A 7,056-nucleotide genomic window follows, 5' to 3' on the forward strand; every position below is an offset into this window, starting at 1 on the left:
GAAGTAAATAACACTATTTATGAAATAAATAATAACCAAATAACCCTCTCTGGGGTATTGACAGAGAGGGTTGTTATGATTATATTTTTTATATTCAGAATGACTCATTCAAGTCAGAAAAGTGAGCTTACCTTTGTATGTTCATCAATGTGAACTGTGGGCCTGTATCTGGCTGGTGAGAAGTTGAATCTCAGGTTCCATTCTAGTCACTGCCAGTCTCAAACACTGATGCAGGTGTTCATCTGTCAGTCTTGATCTCATTGGAGTTTTCAGCAGTTTCATGCGTGAAAAGGTTTGCTCGCAAATATATGTGCTGCCAAAAAGTGTGGACATCTTCCTTGCGTGTTTTCTGATGTTAGGGTACGTGTCGTTTGGGAGGGCGGCATAGAAGTCAATGAGACCGTTGGGCTTGAACGCGTCTTTCAGAACATCACAGTTCTGTAACTCGGCCAACTCAAACTGATAAGAAGGCTGGGCTTCGTCAATGTCGGCAACAAAGGGGTTCTGGAAAAGACGGATTTCTTTTGCATAAACATCTAGTTCACGGAATCGTGCACCGAACTCCGCCTTCAGCATTTCCAGTGCTTCCACACACTTTTCAGCTGGAAACGGGACCGCTGGGTTCTCTGCAGAGAGGTTTTGTGTAGCAGGGAGATGGATGAAGCTGTGCTTTTTCACGTGTCCCAAAAGCAGCTCTAGTTTCACCTCAAATGCTTTTATGTGGGAATACATTTCGCAAATGAGTTTCCCCTGGCCTTGTAGCTGCAAGTTAAAGCTGTTCAGCATTTCTGTCATGTCTGTTAAAAATGCGAGGTGCCATTTCCATTCTGGGTCAATCAACTCTGGCACCATTTTGTTTTGTGAATGAAGAAATGCGTTAATTTGAGGTATCAGCTCGTAAAAACGCCTCAAAACTCTGCCCCAGCTCAACCATCAAACCTCTGTGTAGTACAGCACATCGCCGTGCACAGATTCCAGTTCAGACAGGAATTCTTGGAACTGCCTGTGTTTAAGTCCCTTTGCTCTGATGAAGTTTATGCATGACACCACAACCTTCATGACAGAATCCCAAGTCAACACTTTGCAGCACAGTGCTTGCTGGTGAATTAGGCAGTGGACTTTTAGCGGGGCGGTGAGACCTCGTTCTTCCATCTCCCGGTTCATGCGTCCTATTAGACCCCGAGACATGCCCACCATATTAGGAGCCCCGTCAGTTGTGATGCTGGCCAGCTTTGACCAGTCCAGGTCCAACTCTTCCATGGTTTGGTACACTTTGCCGAAAATATCCTCCCCCGTCGTAGTCCCTTTGAGACTTTGGAGGGCTGCCAGCTCCTCGCAGATCTCAAAGTTTGCACTAACTCCACGAACAAAAATGAGCAGTTGCGCGGTGTCCTGCACGTCCGTGCTCTCATCCAGTGCTAATGAAAAAAAATCAAATTCTTTCGTCTTCTGCTGCAGCTGGGCATATACATTACCCCCGATTTCTTCAATGCGTCTGGTGATTGTACTCGCTGATAGACTCACGGCATTAAAGACATCTTTCTTCTCAGGACACACCTCCTCCGCAACAGCGTTCATGCATTTCTTGACAAACTCTCCATCAGTGAAAGGTTTACCGCTGCTTGCTATCAGTTGAGCAACCCGAAAGCTGGCCCGAACAGATGACTGGTTCAGCTGAGCTTGGTGTACAAATGTATTTTGCTGAGCTAACAGTCCACTTTTTAGCTTTGAGAGTTTGTCTGCTCGCATTTGGCCTTGCAAGCTAGCATACTTGTCTTTGTGGCGGGATTCATAGTGTTGTAGGTGAACATATACCTGTGATATATTCATAAATTAAACGGATTCATTCATTTTTCTGGACTGAATAATATCGTGCATTGAATAATTAAAATTTAACGTGAGACGTTAATTTTCTTTGACCCATCAAATGAATGCGGTCATTTATTAACAGAATCAAAGTTTAACATCAAACATTTACATTAATTTGGCAAATTGATTTCAACACAACATAATTAATTAGCAAGCTTTCAGAGACCATAAGCCATGGTATCTGGGTTCAAGCTTTACAACAGACATTTCTGAAAATATCTGGATTAATTACTAGCAAAATAGAAGAGTTTAAAGATGGAAAATGAAGTTTATCTTGAGAGAGATGGGTGAGGGAATTTGTCTGTTATAACCAGAACAACACGCTCCTTCTGGACCCAGCTTAACCAATGGTACACTTTGCGGTTGAAGATCGACTCTTTTACCTTGGCAGAGGATAATTCCGACTTCGGTGTAGAGTTGCCTTCAAACGCTCTCCAGCGTCTCCGTAAGGATAGTAGGGAACCGTTCGGAGTCGTGAGATCATCCCAGAACAGACTTCTTCATAGTTCCTCTGAACTTCTCTCGTTCAGCTTAGTCGCAGTTGTCCTGAGCATTCTGCATTCCAGCATTCTGAACTCTGCTGCTCTCGGAACTAACTCACAGCATTCTCTCAGCGTTCTCCCAGCGTTCTCCTGAACTCACTGGTGAACTAGGAAGTGTTGCACCTTTTAAAGAGGTCACTTCCGGTTCATTTGAGAACTTTCTGATTGGTCGGTTGACCGAACAGGGGTGTGTTTTAGTGATGTAAGAGGTTATTAAAAGTCAAGGAAAAAGATTAAGTTTGTTTAAGAACAGACAGAAAATGTTTTTGAAGGACCCAGACTTTGTGGAGTCAATTCTCTAATATCTTTCTGTAAAAGTTAAACATGACATTTCTTTCCAGTAAACTTGCAGTTGACCGAAACTTGACCTTTGACCAACATCACAACTTGCTCATTTCAGACAGAAGATCAAGAAGATGAATCATTACTCTGTAACACATTCTCACTTGATTTCTACTTTGAATGAGGATTAAAAATCACTAATACTGTTTCACAGCGGATTTAAAAATGAGTAGTTCACTTCAACATTTGAAAATGGTTTGAACTAAACACACTTTGATTATCAAAACATTTGTAAAATAGTAATGATAATAGAAAAGAGAGTGTTCTTTCAATTGATCAGTGCAGGACACTTAGGAAGTCTTCTGGATGGACTTGATTTTGTGTTTCTGGACTCAAATCAATGAAATACAGTTCTTGTCCCAGGAAGGCCGTCAAGGCCAGATTTTGACCTGAGGCTTAGTTCACTACAGTCCCCCCTTTGGAAATCATTGCCTGTCCATGGGGATGAATTCCAACATGAACTTACGCCTTCGAATGTCCTTGAGCTTGATGTAATCCAGCAAGGAAAACAAAAGTCAAAGGAGGTAATCCCACAATGTTCTTGGTAATTCCATTGTGTTGATGGTAATTCCATAATGTTGTTGGTAATTCCATTGTAGCAATGCTTTAACCCCTTGGAAACAGAGTCTGTAATCCATTGGAAAAGTCATATAATCCACAACGGTAAATCCACAACGAATGGAGGTGTTGATTGATCAGCATACAGAGGGGTTCCCTTGGATTGAACTGAAGATGCGGCCATTGGATGAAGAGTGGAGACCAACGTCAGGATTGCAGGTCTCCTCCAGCGAAGGTCGTCTCTGGGCGACGTCCAGTCTGTGCCATTTTGGTTCAAATGTGTCATGCAATTATGTGGTTTAAGGTGGGCTTATGAAGGGGATTTTACATAAGGCCTTAAACTATATGCACCTGGTGTGTAAGCTATTATGATTGGGAACAGCTACAGCTACCAGTTAAGGGATGGAACATGCTGAAAAGGGTAGTTATAGGGATTTATACCTATAGAAGAGTGTTCCAAACTATTTTTCCATTCCTAACTTGGTTTAAGTTAGATTTACATGGTAAAATATATTTTGGTTCAATTGTCTGTTGTCTTTTAGACGAACGACTTGAGATTGGGTGTTTGGTTTCCCCATAAATGTTTTTGGAAGTCTATGGCGAGACTCATCAAAAAGAATTAGCTATCCCCCCGAATAGAATTGTTCGAGTAGGTTCGGCTTAAGCGTTGTGAGACCAATGTAGATTATGGTACTTAAGGTAGCAGTAATCTACATTGACTCCGCAAAGATTAGATTTTAACAAATGAACTGCATGTTGGCATAGTTAAAGGCCTCTTAGTCTCTAACTCAACTACACACAAAATTCATTCTTACTTGGGGTGTTCAGAAACAATACCAAAAACCAATTAAACGATGTCTCAACATCGACAAAAACAGTGACTAAGCAACCAGTAAAACAACGTTTCAACATTGACAAAAGTAGTGATTAAGCAACTAGAAAACGACGTTTCGGTGCGTCACTCACTCTGAATGTCAGATTTGATCACGTTATCGCGTCTGGTAACATTACCCTAACTGGCGTCACCCCCCTTCGGTCATGGGAGACCGCGAACACGGGTGAGGACGTCGCTCCATGAGCTAAAATTAGGTTGTCCTTGAGTAGTTTTAACTGTTTGCGCAGCTGAAAGAGGACTTTAAGGTCTGGATTGGAATCCAGTTCGCTTTTCGATGGAGTGTATTTGTCTGGGTCAGTCAGATACAGTATCATCGAGTTAATTGCAGGATCATCCAACTTCTGAAGTTGGGTGATGTCTGGGTCAGGTGAAAATGACTTTTCATATTTTAAAAGAACTTGGCGAAGTTTGTCTCTTTCTTCATCAGATGTCAGAGTGTCGGCTTGGGCGACCACCTGATCAATCTGTGATGAGACTGATAAGGGTTCTCGCTCCTTGGGGAGCTCCAACGAATCCCTTTCTGAGTCGTCGGACCTGTCTATGGGTAAGACACCATAGGTTTGAGGTCCTTGGTCGACGTCATCGGTAGAGAAAAGAGCTATGGCCTGTGTTGGTTTTGTGAACCATACTGGCCCAGCTTCTTGACTCGGTACCAGGTTATCTGGGAGTCCTCCCAGAAATGGAATGCCTAGTTCAAAATCATGAAAATCAGGTTCTGAGTGTTCAGCTCGCGATGACTCATCATCGTTTGTGTGTGAGTTTACCCCCCCTTCTTCCGATGAGGGGTTGTACTCTCTGATCAAAGCTTCACACAGAAGGTTGTAATCCCTTCTCGTTGCATCAGGTAGATGCTCGATGAAGGTGAACACCTTTCTGTCCGAAGTGAGCCTTATCAGACTGATTTTATCCACAACCGTAGCATTAGGATAACCACCCAGTCTGAATTCAAGGTCTTTCAGGTACGCTTTTGTTCCAGTTGAACCCATCGGTCCAGGTACAAAGCGTTGTACATATTTTGAGATTTTTTGCAAATCATCTATTGAAGGAGGAAGTATCAACGGTCTCTCTTGCATGGTCGGTAGAGGAGACCTGTTCAGGTCTACTCCTCCCACGTTAGGTAAGGATGGAGGTGTGTGTGATGTAGGGAGAATCGGGTCTAGAGCCCAGCGCGTCCCCACATTCAGTTCATGACACTCACCATTTTTCCTTTCTGCATGGCAAAGTTGTGCTTTAAGCACATCTATCTCAGCTTTGCAGTGGGAAACTTGTGACATTTTCTCGTCGTGATCCCGTCTTAATGCAAAGTATTCTCTGGACAACAGCTCTTTAGCATCCCTGGCTTCAGATAGTGATGCATTAAGTAACTGTATTTTGCTATTCAGTGAATCAATTTCTGCACGTGCATCTTTCTGTGACTGAAACATCCGTTCAAGATGTTTGTTCATGAGGAGCACTTGTTGGCATTCAAATTCAAGGAAGCATGCATCAATTTCTCGAACCAACTCTTTTTTGCTGTTTAACCTTATCTCAAGGTCGTCAGCTTTTTTTACCGTGGCATATAATGTTGCTTTCAACAAAAGCACAATTTTAGCCAGCTGATTATAACTTGATATTGTTATATCAGTAGAGGTCACACTCTCTGCGACTTTCATCAGCTCTTCCAATAACTCTTTGTCGTTCATGCTCTCCACCTGTTTATCATATGGAACTAAAGATTCCGTCAGCAGTGCTAACGCTTTCTCTAACCATTCCATTTTGGTCTCAATTTTCTTTTCTGTTCCATCAGCCATGGTCATTCACTGTTCAGCACTTTATCTGGTTAAAACGGTTGCCAGCTTCAGATATTTCAACAGGTAAATATTTGTATTCAAGTGAGCAGTGAGTTTCACACACTTTTTAAGCTCTGGGTTTACACAAAAGTACTGTTATAAGTCAACTTATTCAGAGGAATGGGCACCAATTCGTAGGTTTTACCCCAATTCATGAATATTTAAGTAAATGCCCTTTATTTAAGTAAATGCCCCTTTGGCAGTGTTACTTTTTAATGTGCTTATTTTTTAACAGATACTAGATTACCAAGCTTCTCAGTGTTTTTTACTCTAAAGCACTGAACTTAAATAAACCTGCAATTTTTCTAAAAGTCTCACTGCAACATCAGTTTAAAAACGCTTTTTAAACCGTTCACTTCCAGAAATTCGCTATTTTAACAGTTACTCATTGAACCAGGTGGGGTGAAAAGAGAAAAGAATTTTATGAGGAGCTTCAGTCTTTCTTCAGAAAAACTGTTATACTCCTCTTTCAACAGCAGGTGGCGGTGTTAGCTTTATACCAGCAGGAGCCTATGATAACTTCCTGTGGACGTTCTGTTGACATCCTGTCGTTAGCTTTTTAGCTTAAAATTAGCATCGGCTAAACTCGGTTAAATCAACATTTCTGAACGGATTTAAAGCTAAAACGTGGCGTTGTTTCAACAAGCACGACTTCTTTGCATGAAACATGAGTTTTGGGAACATGTGGCAGCTCCATTTAGTGATTTTAAGCACAGAAAAGGCTTCGGTTCAACCGAGACTCATTTCCGGTCACGTGACTGAATCAACCAATCATAACAGCAACGGGGGTGGGCTTTACAACCTGACATCAGAGGGAGTGGTGACAGACACGTCTTTCAGCAAATCAGGGCGACCCAACTCAGCGGTTTTCGACCAATCGCTGCTCGCCATTTCAGCTAGCGTGTTAGCATTTAGCCCGAACATTCCGGTCAACTTTTCGTCTTTTAAACTGTCAAAATGCACTGTTTTCCGTTAAAAATGTAACTAATCACCTCACAAAGCTTCACTGAGACGGCGCTCA

The 7,056-nt window shown here is 42.2% G+C and overlaps 1 pseudogene; it reads right to left on the reverse strand.

Annotated features, from left to right (window-relative positions):
* Nucleotides 1–144: 144 nt before the first annotated feature.
* LOC119410435 lies at nt 145–1,749 on the reverse strand (annotated as a pseudogene).
* Nucleotides 1,750–7,056: the final 5,307 nt, after the last annotated feature.

The sequence above is a fragment of the Nematolebias whitei genome, chromosome 5 (genome assembly GCF_014905685.2).
Source record: "Nematolebias whitei isolate Nwh7 chromosome 5, NemWhi1, whole genome shotgun sequence".
Taxonomy (NCBI): domain Eukaryota; kingdom Metazoa; phylum Chordata; class Actinopteri; order Cyprinodontiformes; family Rivulidae; genus Nematolebias; species Nematolebias whitei.